The sequence below is a fragment of the Octodon degus genome, unplaced genomic scaffold, assembly GCF_000260255.1.
Source record: "Octodon degus isolate 3935 unplaced genomic scaffold, OctDeg1.0 scaffold00145, whole genome shotgun sequence".
Classification (NCBI taxonomy): Eukaryota; Metazoa; Chordata; class Mammalia; order Rodentia; family Octodontidae; genus Octodon; species Octodon degus.
The window spans coordinates 6,419,393-6,431,906 of NW_004524721.1; positions in this window are offsets into that span (position 1 = coordinate 6,419,393).

The following is a 12,514-nucleotide window of genomic DNA, read 5'->3' on the forward strand; positions in this document are numbered from 1 at the left end:
TTCGAGCCTGATAAGCATCACTTGCTGGTGCTAGGGTTCTTAGAACACAACCCTAACCCATCTAGAATGGGATTTGATCTCCTCAGGGCTACATGGCACACCAAAGGGGAGCATCTATATGCAATATAGCACAGAAGTAAATGTACGCAGATCCGTATTCGACCTACAAGCCCCGCATGTTTTGTAGAGCACCGCTGGACCCCAGCATTGATGAAAAGGTAGTGAGCCGGACACACAGGCTCACCACTAAAGGCACAAGAGGCTTGACTGTCTCGTAAGCACTATGGAGTCATACACTGGATAAGCACAAAGCAGAGCAATAAGCCAGGCATGCGACAGAGCACTCTCAGAGGCTGAGGCAAGAGGCTGCAGGTTCAAGCCCAGCCTGGGCAACACAGCAACTTAGAAGGACCCTATTTCAGAATAAAAAATAAAGAGGGTTGTGATGTAGCTCACTGTGAAGGTGCTGGTTTCAATCCCCAGTGCTGCGTGGGAACACACACACACACATACACATGCACACACACACACACTTGCACATGTGTGCTACAGAGTGGGGACATGATTAGATTTGTGTTTTAACAATCCATGTGGGGGCTGGTGGGATGGCTCAGTGGTCTAAAGCACCTACTTAGAACAAGCTTAGCAAAGCACAGGGACCGCAGTTCAATCCCCCAGCACCACATGCCAGCCAGCCCCGCCCCCTTGTGGGCTGAGCTGGCCACACACACACACACACACACACACACACAAATAAATAGAATTAAAAAAAAAAAACCAATCCATGTGGTGAAGAGATTTGAGAGCAGCACAAAGAAGGAACATAGGCTGGAGAGATAGCTCAGTGGTCTGAGTGCCTGCTTGGCAAGAGCAAGGCCCCAGGTTTGATCTCCAGCATTGTGTGCCGTGCTGGCCGGTGGTGCATGCCTATAATCCCAGTGCTGGGAGGCTGGGATAGGAGGATCATTATGAATCCGCGAGACCCTGTGCCAAAGAAATAAATTTAAACAAGAGGAATGGAATAAAGTCTCATAATAGCTCTAGAAAAGAGATGTGAAAATCTGACCAAAAAGGTAGTAAGGATCTAAAGAAGATTTAAGAAATAGATTTTAAACTGGCAACAAGTGTCCATTAATTAAAAGTGTGGTAGCCCAAGGTGGGAGTGAGGCTCCTGTTAGCTGAACAAGCCAGGTTTGTACTAGTAACGCTCCATCTGTGTCCTGCGTGGTTCTTTCTCCTCAGGATCGTCGCAGACAGGCCCCGCTATGTCCAACAACTCCACTGTTCTACTAGGTTTCTGTTGTTGCACTTGTTTTAGCACCAGCCATTCTGCTTTCCTCATTCTAGCAAAATGTTCTGCCCAAACCCCTCTTTTCTCATAAGTTAGGAATAGGCATGGCACTTGGCCTTAATTTTATATTATATGCAATTTTGATTGATCACTGTGTACCAAAGTGTGAACAGCTGTCAAGAATACTAATGTCTGTTTATCAAAACGATGCTGAGGTCCAGTATGTGTCATAAAGAAAGGCTGTAGCAGGAAAATTATCACTGGGCTAAAAGGCATCACTATGCACACCCTTGTGCTGATCTCAGATTCCCGCCTGTGTCTAGCCAGGTGCTCAATTTGCCTTGGGCGCAATCCCAGAACACTGTACCACCTTTTGGTTCACTTCTCAATCACGATGACGTGTGTCGGGGCTGTGCCCTGCCCCAGCCCAGTGCCTGGCACATGGGCGTGGTAGGCACTCTAACAATATTTGTTGGGCAAATGAATGAAACAAAGGCAACCAGCTGGGGGCAGATTTAATGCCCAGAGCGCCAAGACGGATTCTCCCGTGGAGGCCAGGAGCCCTCCCAGAGGAACAGGAGGTGGCAGGGGGACAGCTCAGCCTTCCCAGGCCAACGCCCCTCTCAGCTTTGGGGTTTACGCTCTGCCTGGTCCAGCGCCCTCCTGCGTCCCCCACTCCCTCGCTGGCTGCAGAGACCAAGGGACCCGGCAAGGCGAGGAGGAGCGCAAGACCTGTGTGCGCACTTGACCACTAGAGGGCGAGAGGGCCCAAAGCCGCTCTGGAAGCCGCGCTGCGTTTTCCGGAGGTGGACTTCTTTTCTCCTGTGCCTCAGATTTCTTTTTTATTAGTAGTTCCCAATACATGGTACAGCAGGGATCAGGAATCGGAGCACGATTGCACCCCCACGCAATTTGAAATATCCACATTTGCCAGCACATCATTTTCTTCCCCTGATAACAATTCAAACACAAACCTGGAAACAATCAGGAAAATCTCCCGAGGTCGGCTAGCGCTTTGCACCAACCCCTGTCCAGTCTTCCAGGTGCTGTTCATTCTGCTTCTCCTTATGCCCCGCGTGGACAGGCGCACTGCCATCGGGCAGGCTTGCAGGGCAGATACAGGATGCCCAGTTAAGTCAGGATTGCAGATAAACCAATGAATAATTAAAAAAAAAAAAAACACTTCTCTTTTGATTTGAGATTACATTGTTTAACCTGACAACTCTACCTGCATGGGACACCGAGACTTGCCAGGTCATTGTCATTCCTCTGCCTTGGTGCATGCCGCTTCCCTGCCTAGAATACTTTTCGTGTAGGCAGCTTCTTGTTTAATCTACTCGGCTCAGGGCCTGACCTGTGTAGGACCTTGGAGTTCCTGTCCCAGGTTGCAAGAGGGCTTGTAGTGCAGTAGTTGTCCCTGAAGTGTGAACCAAGGTACCAGACTGCTGCTTCTCAGTGGAGGTCAGCAGGCAGGGTGCAGGTGAGAAGCCCTGGGAGGGCCGGTGGTTCTTGGAGTTTTTACATACTACAGCAAAGACAAGGCTGGAAGGCCCTACTGTGCACGGTAGGCCCAGGAGTGTGTAGGGGCTAGGTCTTATTTGATCTTCCCCTTTGGGTTCTTAGTGCTTGGCAGGGACAGAGCTCCTAGCATAAACTCAACACATACCCATTATGAAATGATAGAACCCAGCTCCTCAGGTTAGGGCTGGGAGTGTAGCTTGGTGGTAGAAGGAACAACTGCATGCATATGACATTGGGTTCCATCCTCAGAACACATGTTCAACAAGCTGGAGTTCTTTGTAAAAACAAACAACAAAGCAAAGCCTATGCTTAGATCCCTGGCTGGCATACTATATCAAAGAGACTCACACCTCTGTGGCTCGCCCACTGGCCTATTCTTCACCTGCCTGAACCTGACAAAAAAGAAACCCCTTTTGGTTACTTCTCACCATCGGGTCTCCTTGCCATCCAACCTTCCTGGGAGCATGTTCATATACCATCTCCTCTCTCTTGTCCTGTGATCCCAGTTTTCCCTCTGTCTCTGCCTACTTTTTTGGAAGTAGATCCCTAAAATACAAGCCAATTCCTCATCCCCACAATGGGTACCAGAGGGCCTTCTGGACAGGGTGGGCTCATGACTGCCTCCCGTGCAAAGGCCCTGTGTTCCAGGCTCCTTGGTTGGGCACACACAGGGTCAAGGCATCAATGAAGGATGACTTTGGCCAGCAGCCACCCACTGGCCCAAGCAAGCAGGGTCCTGGACAGGAAGAAATGGCGCCCTGCACACGATGACAGAGAGAACTTCAGAAAGGAACACAGCATTGTCATGAAGGGAGACAACAGTCAGAACATACCACCAGGAGTGGTGCAGCCTGCACATGGGGACTTTTCCTTTGTCTGACCTAGAACAACAGGCAGGAGTACCTATCTGCCCAGCCTGGGAGAGAGCTTTTCCCTAGAGAACGTCACCCAGAGAAGTAGGCAGCCTCATTCTCCTGAACTCCAGTGTGAGCCTGTGCTTACTAAGAAGTTGTGGAACTGACGAATAGGAAATTCAGCAATTTGGGCAGTAGGGGGAATGGACAATGCAGTTCCCAGAGGCCCCTAGCTTGGCTTCCAGTTTTACTCTGGTCTCCTCAGGAGACATCCGCTGTCTCCCTCTAATTTCCACAAGGACAGGGATGTCACAAAATCTAAGATAATAGCGCAAGTTCCCAATATCAATGTGCTGAGCAGCATAAAAGGATAAGCCCGGGGACTTGTCATCCATATACAGAGAAAGATCAAGTCCATAAACTAGAGATAACAATGCAGGTTGCCTGCGTCAAACACCAGGGGCATGCTAGAGAACCCAAGGCTCGGTGGAGAAATCTTCAGAGCAGCTCAGAAAAATTCTGTACAGTCTCCATAGAGGTGATTTTTTTTTCTTTTCTTTTAGTACAGGGTCTACAGAGTCTCACTACATAGATTGGACTTACAGTGGTCTGCCTGTGTTCAGCCTCCCAAACACTGGGATTACATGTGTGTGCTACCATGCCCAGTCTCAATCATCCTCTCAGTGTGCCCGGGGAGCGGGGCCAGCATGGCACACCAGGGATCGAACCCCAGCCACTGGGTCTACCTAAGCAGGTGCTTTAATCTGCTGAACTATTTGGCCGGCCCTGAGGTGATTATTATTATTATTATTATTATTATTATTATTATTATTTATTTATCTATTTTTGGCAGAACCGGGGATTGAACTCAGGTGTTTGCGCTTGCCAGGGAAGCGCTTACTCCACTGAGCCATCTCCCCAGCCCCCTGAGGTGATTTTTAATAGAAGCAATCATCGAAATGCATAGCACATCTTGATTTATTCTTTTAGAAGTTCAATTGTTGAGGACATTCTGTAACTCAGGCCAGGCACATAGAAATATGAATTAAGTGTGAAATGCCCATGTTTAATAACTGCTCATGCAGATTAACCATTTTGATAGGAAAGTGCTTCTTGCTTGTTCACTGTACAGAAGAAAGACTCTTGCCTCATCCTCTGGGACTCTTCTCCTTTACTTTACCCCTTTAGAGAGGAAGGCATGGTGGACCAGCTAGCTTGCTTGTTGGCTCATTTCTTCCTCTTGCTCTTCTCCTTCTCCTTTTTTCTTCTTCCTCTTTCTCTTCTTATTCTCCTCCCCTCCCTCTTTTCTTTCTCCTCCTTTTTGTCCCTCTCTTCTCCTACTCTTCTTCCTCCTCCTTTCCTTTCTTCTCCTCTGCCATCTCCTCTTCCTTCTTTCCCCTCCTTCCTTTTTTCCCTCCTCCTCCTTCTTTTTCTTTTTCCTTCTTTCCCCCCCTGCCTCTTCTCTTTCTCCTCTTCTCCCTGCTCCCCCTCCTCCTCTTCCATCACTCCCTCTGGGCCTTCAGGTTGGGAGGTGTATAATAGCCCAGTTATGTTGCAAGCTGGTGGGAAAGGCAAAATTAACCTAATTCTGGGGAGTGATCTTATTGTGGTTTTGTATCCTAAATATGTCCTTCAGGCATTTGCTGGTTGTCAGTCTGTGGCCTGCTGGGAGGCAGAGGAAGGCAGTCAGGTCCCTGGGGCTGTGGCCTCAAGGAGCTATGGAGCCCTGGCTACTTCCTCTCTGGGTTCTCAGTTGCCACAAAGTAAGCAGCTCTGTTCTGCCACCTGCTCTCCACCGTGTGGCTTTGCCTCACCGCAGGGGCAAGAGCACAGAAGCCAACTGCCATGGGCCGAGCTTCGGAAACCATGAACCAGAAATAAAGCTTTCCTACTTTAAGTTGATTTTTCCAGATATTTTGTCACAGTGATGGAACACTGACTAATAAGCCCACTGCTGCCCCAAGCGTAAGCTGTAGTTTTAGTCTCAGTTTTGGTGACAACAGTATTCATTTTCCCTCTCTTGCCCCTCTACCTCCTCCCTTTCCTCCTCTTTCTCCTCCTTCTCTTCCTCCTCCTCCTTCTGGTCCTCCTCGTGTACTGGGGATTAGACTCTGGGCCTTTTCACTGGGTTGTATCCCCAGGTCTTAAAAAAAATGGTATTAAATTGTTTTGTGTATGTCACTAAGTTGCCCAGGCTGGGCTCCAACTTGCAGTCCTCCTGCCTCAGCCTCCCAGAGCACTGGAATCACGGGTGTGCACATCACACTCACCACACAGGTTCCCTGTCAGTGTCCTTCTGTCTTACTCATTTGTTTACTACTTTCTTTGTTCAGATTTGGGCAGAAAATGTGGTTTTGCATAATGGGACCTTCTTATACCACACACTGTCTCCTAGTACATGATGGCCATTATTCTAAGCTCCTTATGTACGTTATTGTATTGAATCCTCATAACAACGCTGGGAGGAAGGACCTGTTAATATTATCATTCCCATGTTGCAAAAAAGGAAATGGAGACGTTCCTTAGCTGGACACACATATTTAGGGGACTTAGACAATGCCTATAAATCCTAGAAACTCTTTTAGTCTTATGCTGCCTGTCCTGTGTGAGTGTGCTTCTCTCTCTCTCTCTCTCTCTCTCTCTCTCTCTCTCTCTCTCTCTCTCTGTGTGTGTGTGTGTGTAGTGTAACACTTCTTTTTCTTTACTTTAAACTATTTGTCTATCAACAAACCAAAGCACATGTAAATGTATACAACTTTTCTGTTAGGGAGAAAAAGTAGGCTCAAGAGGGAAAAGGCCAAAATCAGCATCACCAAGCTCCGGCCTCACACTTTCCAGTGTTAGGAGTGGAGCACTCCTCTCGCCTCTCCCTGACTGAGTGTTGTCTGGACTTGTGCACAGCACTGCGTCTAGTGGCTTACTTATTTCTTCTAGGAAAAACAAATGAAGCAAGTTCTCTGTTCAGGTTAGACAGCAGCAATTTGCAGAGTTTTCCCTACTACATAAAGGAAGACAAGTCCTACCTGCGCTGACCACGTGAAGACAGAAAAAGGGCCACGTGCTGACCACGTCTACAGCTCTGAGTGAAGGGTACCCCAGAGCACAGCACATGCCCTATTTTTGACACAGGGCTCAGCACTTGGATCATGAAGGAATGCTTTGCCAAGTAGCTGTTTAAAGTGGACACTGGTATAAAAATCTCGTTTCAGACATCTATGTTTTAACAGCATATTTCTCATTGGTTAAGTCTGCATGACTCATAAAACCAAAGAGATAAAATATTTAGAAAATGAGTCTAAAGTTATCTTAGAGATTTTGGAAATCAGAGCTTCTTAGCCACACATGAAAAGACACTTCCCAGTGTTTTCCTGGAAGCACCAACCTGACCGTAGTAAATGTCACCTCTGGTCACAAAGTCCAGAACGATGGAGTCATGCCCAGTGTTCTACTCCACTCATGATCGCCACTGTTATCAGCTGGGCATGACCTTTAGCTCACACTAGAAGGTCATGTTAGAAGGTGGCCTGTGTCACCTGTCTCACATGTGTTTCTTTTAGAAACTATGGCTATGAACAAGTGGGACAGGAGGCAGTGAACCTTGTGGAGGTGGCGCTGAGAAATCAGGTCCCTCGGATACAGCTCTGCTGGAGCTCAGGCACACTCTCCCAACACGTGACTGCTTGGCAGTTGGTGACAAAACACAACACCCTTCTTCACCTCTGTCCCCTGAACCGAGTGACCTGTCCTAAATAGGAGAGGTACCCTCCCTATGCCCAGAAGAGAGGAACAAGCCTTCTGCTTAAGACAGGGGCCCCAAGAAGAGTCTGAACAAACAGGCTCTACCCATTTCCCTACAGAGCATTGCCTTTAGGTCACACCCTTTCTGCCCTTCAACTACACTTCTGCATGACTCTCGTGTTTTATCAAACCAAAGCTCAAGCATACACAATCACTTTTCTTTTTCTTTTCTTTTTGTGGTGGAACTGGGGATTGAACTCGGGTGCTTGTGCTTGCCAGGGAAGCGCTTATTCCACTGAGCCATCTCCCTGGCCCACTCACTGGTTTCTTTATGTCATCACTTCTGAAAGCTCCCACATCTCCTAAGACATTAAGGGTGTATGCATCTCTCTCGTTAATCTGTCTTTTGTGACAGGTGCCCTACCTGAAAACCTAGCCCTGGCTAAGGAAAGGCAATACGTCCTCCTGTAGTTTCATTGTTTCCATCCTTAGTCTTCATCTGGATGTCTGCTACAAGAAGTTTTTCCCTTGGTCTTCTGAACCAAATCCCCAGTCTTGCGCATGATAGACAAGTGTTTGACTGCAGGCCTGCACAAACCTTAGGACAGCTCCTGAATGGAGAACTCTCCCATTTGGCCCAAGACACTATTCTTACTCCTGAGCAGATTAATAGAGCAAACAATGCAGAGCTTGCAGTCACATTAGGTGGAGTAAACTGTATGAGGAAGAAGATAAACTCTGGAGCAAGGTGCCTGGTGACTCTTTAGAGGACAGGTTGGCAAATCTCTGTTCTCTTTCCCCTAGTCTTTATGTGGATTGCCTCTCCACAGCACTTAGCTGATATGGATTGCGCGTGGTCTTCCTATGGATTCCCTCCATATGGCAGCTAGCTGGGGAGTTCTGGCTGGCATTTCTTGGAGTGGGTGCCAAAGGATGGAAAGGCGTTAAGAAAATAACCGGTCAGCAGCAGCCTGCCTCTCCTGAGATGTGACATCCTTATTGGCTCATGCTAATTCCGGAATTCCTAAATAGCTCTAGGTTCTCCCAGGACATGTGGGAGAATCTGTGGGCAGGAGAAACTTCTGGACATTCTATTTTTGTTATCCAGGGCAACCCTGCTATGGGAAAGCCCTACAGCTCAATTAGCTGAATTCCAAATCTCAGCAGGAGTCCAAAGCTGTGAACTATTGCACCTAGAGGTGGTTCCAATACTAGGCAGGCCCGGATTCGGCTTCCCAGGCACAGCAACCTCCCAGGGATGCTTAGGCATCAGGAATAAGGATGATGACTGGCCACAGGATGAGGTCCTAGTGAAAACCATATCTGGGTATCAGGGCTGTCTGTGGCACCCTGGAGCTGCCTCTCTGACTTCCCCTACCCTTCTGTTTGAGCTGCTCATAAAAGGGGCCGGGGAGATGGCTTAGTAGAATAAGCACTTGCCTGGCAAGCTCAAGGGCCTGAGTTCAATCCCCAGTTATGGGGGGGGAAGACTCTCTGAGCAACCTGTCCTGAAAATAGGAAAAGTGATCCCCATGTGGTAGGCTTTTCCCCCTATGCCCAGAGGAAAGGAATGCTACACAGAGAGGCCAAGAAGAACCTGAATTAACAGGGTGTGCTAGTTCTTCCAGTTGGTTATCACTGGACCAGACACCTGTGTCTAATCACACTTCTACAGGACTGCTCATCCCTCACCCGCACAGTGTTCTCTGGCCTACCGTTTCACGTCTGAAGACAGCTGTGTCATGTAAAACTTTAGTTAGATAAATTTGTTATGCTCGCTTCTTGTTAACTTGTTGTTTGTCACAGGTCATGATCCCTGTACTGGATGAAGAAGAGGTATTACTCTTTGCCCTCTACAAAGGTGTATTAGTCATTTTTTCTGTTCCTGGGACAAAATACCCAACTTTAAGAAGAAAAAAATTATTTATTCTATGGCAGATTGGCTCCAAAGGCAGGAACATCGTGGGGGAAGTGCGTGGCAGAGTAACTGTCCTCAAGTCATGGCATCCAGAAGTGGAGCGAAAGGCCTGAGTGGGAGAGGAGGGGTTGGTGCCAGGATGTCTCCTTTGAAGCTGTGGCTTAGGGCCCTGCTTCCTCTGGGTGGGCCACTTCCTCACAGCCCTTTGGGAGTGAACTCATCTGTGGATTGATCCACTGATGGCAAGGTAGCCCCTTCACGACCAGTTCCTTTAAGAAGCCCCTGTTCTGGACATGTAAGACTTCAAGAATATTTTAAATCTGAACCACACCAACAGGTAAAAACATATGTATACATGTTTGTGGGAAGGCTGAAGGATAGGATAAGATTTTAAATTATTACATTATTATTATTATTTTTGGCAATACTGGGAATTTAACCCAATGTCTTTATACTGAGAGACATCCCCAGCCCTTTTTAATGACTCAATTTTCAGAGCGGGTCTCACTAAGTCACTAAGTTGCTCAGGTTAGATGGAAACTTGGGATCTTCCTTCCTTAGTCTCCTGGAGTGCTGGGATTGCAGGTGCATGCCACCACTCCTGGCTAGAATCATGAAGTTTTATGTCAGGACAGTTAATTGCTGTCTAAAGCTGATGCATAGCTGCTAGATCACATGTTGAAAGCAATTTCAAACAACGTGGCTTTAGAGGCTGGGGAGACAGCTCAGCAGAATAAGCTCTTGCCTGGAAAGCGCAAGGTCCTGAGTTCAATCCCCAGTTCTGCAAAAACAGACAAAATGACTTGGGCCCATTCTATGACCTCTCTACTCCTTCAGTCAACCACTTAAAGAGCAACCACAGTTGTCGTGTAAGAAGAGTGTACTTTATACCAGGTTGCATGTTAAATATTTTCATAGTGGCTTCATGTATTCCTTTCAACAAACTGATGAGGTAGTCATTATCTTCCTTATATTACAGATAAAGAAAATGAAGCTTTGACTCTTAAAAATACAACTCATAGACACAGACTCAGTGAAAGTGCTCTGGCTCCTTGTGACTAGAAGCAATGAGCCCCACACAGTCAATCTGAACAACTACCTCCTAACACTCACATGTTGCACAATGGGTCCTCCCCACCCATGGATTCTGTGTCCTCAGATTCAAGCCACTGTGGAGAGCAAATTTTCAAAGGGAACAACTGCCTTTGTACAGAACATGCACAGATATTTTTCTTGTCATTATTCCCCAAACAATATAGTACAATAGCTGTTTATACACTATTTACATTGTATTAGCTGTCACACAGAATCTGAGATGACTATGTGCATAAGGATGTGTAGGTTCTATTCACATGCCATTTTATCTAAGGGACTTGAGCATGTATGAATTTTGGTACCTGAGCATGCTAGAATCAGCGCTTGAGGGACAGCAAGATGACTGTATTTGAGTCTTTACGGTCCCGTCTCTGTCTTCCCTTAAGCATGAAGAACAGTCCACTTGACCCAGGACGGCACCAAGAATAGCTAAACCAGCAGCAGCCTACTTGACATCATGAAGGAAAAGCCTGCAGCTTCACTCACAGACAGGTCCATGAGCAGTCATGGACACCAAGCGCGTGTCAAGTGCTGTGCCAGAAGCCAAAGATGCCAACCTACAGATGAGAGGCTTCTTCGCAATGTGATTTATGCCCGATGCGACCCTTGGATCCCGGAGATCTCCAGTGGCATGCTAGAAAGTACTTGAAACCTCATTATTGTTATAGCTAATCTCCTTGTTGCTTCAATTTTACTCAAGGCCTGAAGAGGGGATGGGGAATAAGTAACTTAATAGCTAAATTATTGAAAGCACTTTAGGCAAACAAATAAAACGAACATGGATATTACAGAGCCGAATATTGCCTTGCTTTTAAGATAAAGTGCTGGACTTCAAAGAAATTGCTAGCACGAGGTCGTCACCCTCAGGCTCCCACCTTTAAATTTCCAAAGGTACTGACTGGCTCTCTTTTCTCTGGAGAGTTATGATGCCTTCTGACTGCATGGAAATGGCTTAAAAGCACAGAACATTAATTAGTGAGGGGAAATTCAAAAGGACAGATCCATGACATTTGTTCGATGCTGAACTCTACAGACTGAGACAGGAACTAGATGACCTGGGAGTCAGAAAAAGGGACAACTACGAAGCACTTAATTGCAATTAGCTCACTCAGCCACAAAAGTTATGTGAAGAAATGCAGAAAGGAAAAGAAGGAGAGGAGGGGCCTAGTGGGCCTGTGAGGTTGAGGGAAGACAGGAAATTCGGAAAATATTGAGTGAAGGGCTGGATCAATAGCCAGGCTTTTGGAAATTGCCGCTGAGTAACTCCTAAAGACAGTAATAAGGCTGGTAGAGCAGGACTCTTAGGAGGGTCTCATGGCACATAAATAAGGCCATCTTAGAAGTGAGGCCACTTTGGAAAAGGGACAGAGCAGAAAAGTCTGAGGTGTGAAATGTACAGCTAAGGACATCAAGTGATATCAACTGGGGAGAAAATAAAAAACAAATAACTTCCTGAACTCAGGAAGACAAATGAGCTTCAACTTCTAAACAATAGGCATCCCTGAGAGAAATTTCTGCTAAAGAAAATTTTTAAAATTTTATTGAAGTAAAAGACTGAAAGAAAGACTAAGAACAAACAGATGCAGATCAAATTCTAAGGGAAGAAGTTGAATACTGAAAGGCAATGGATAATAGACAACAGAGTTGTGAGAAATGGAAAGTGTGAACCAAGGATCCAAGCTGGTATAGCCAGAAGCAGACAGCATGCTTAACACGCATGAGGTCCTGGGTTCAATCCTTAGTATCACCCATCACAAAAGAAAAGAATTAGACTCAGTGCTACTAACTTTCATTCTTTTTTTTTTTTTACTTTTTAAAATTAATTTTTATTAGAATATATTTGCAGGACATGCAGTGCTTGTGTGGAGTTGGTGCATATGCATAGCATATCTTGTTTTTGTTTCTTTCTATTTTAAAAAGAATAAAAATAATAAAAAAAATCAGAAACAATACAGAATTTCAGAAAACATGATGATGGAAATGCAACAATGGTTGTTATGTTACACATTGCTATCTTCAAAGTAGTTGCTCAGATTACAAATATAAGCATATAAATTTGTCAAAATAAAAATTTTAAGCATTATCAGCTCCCTTCAA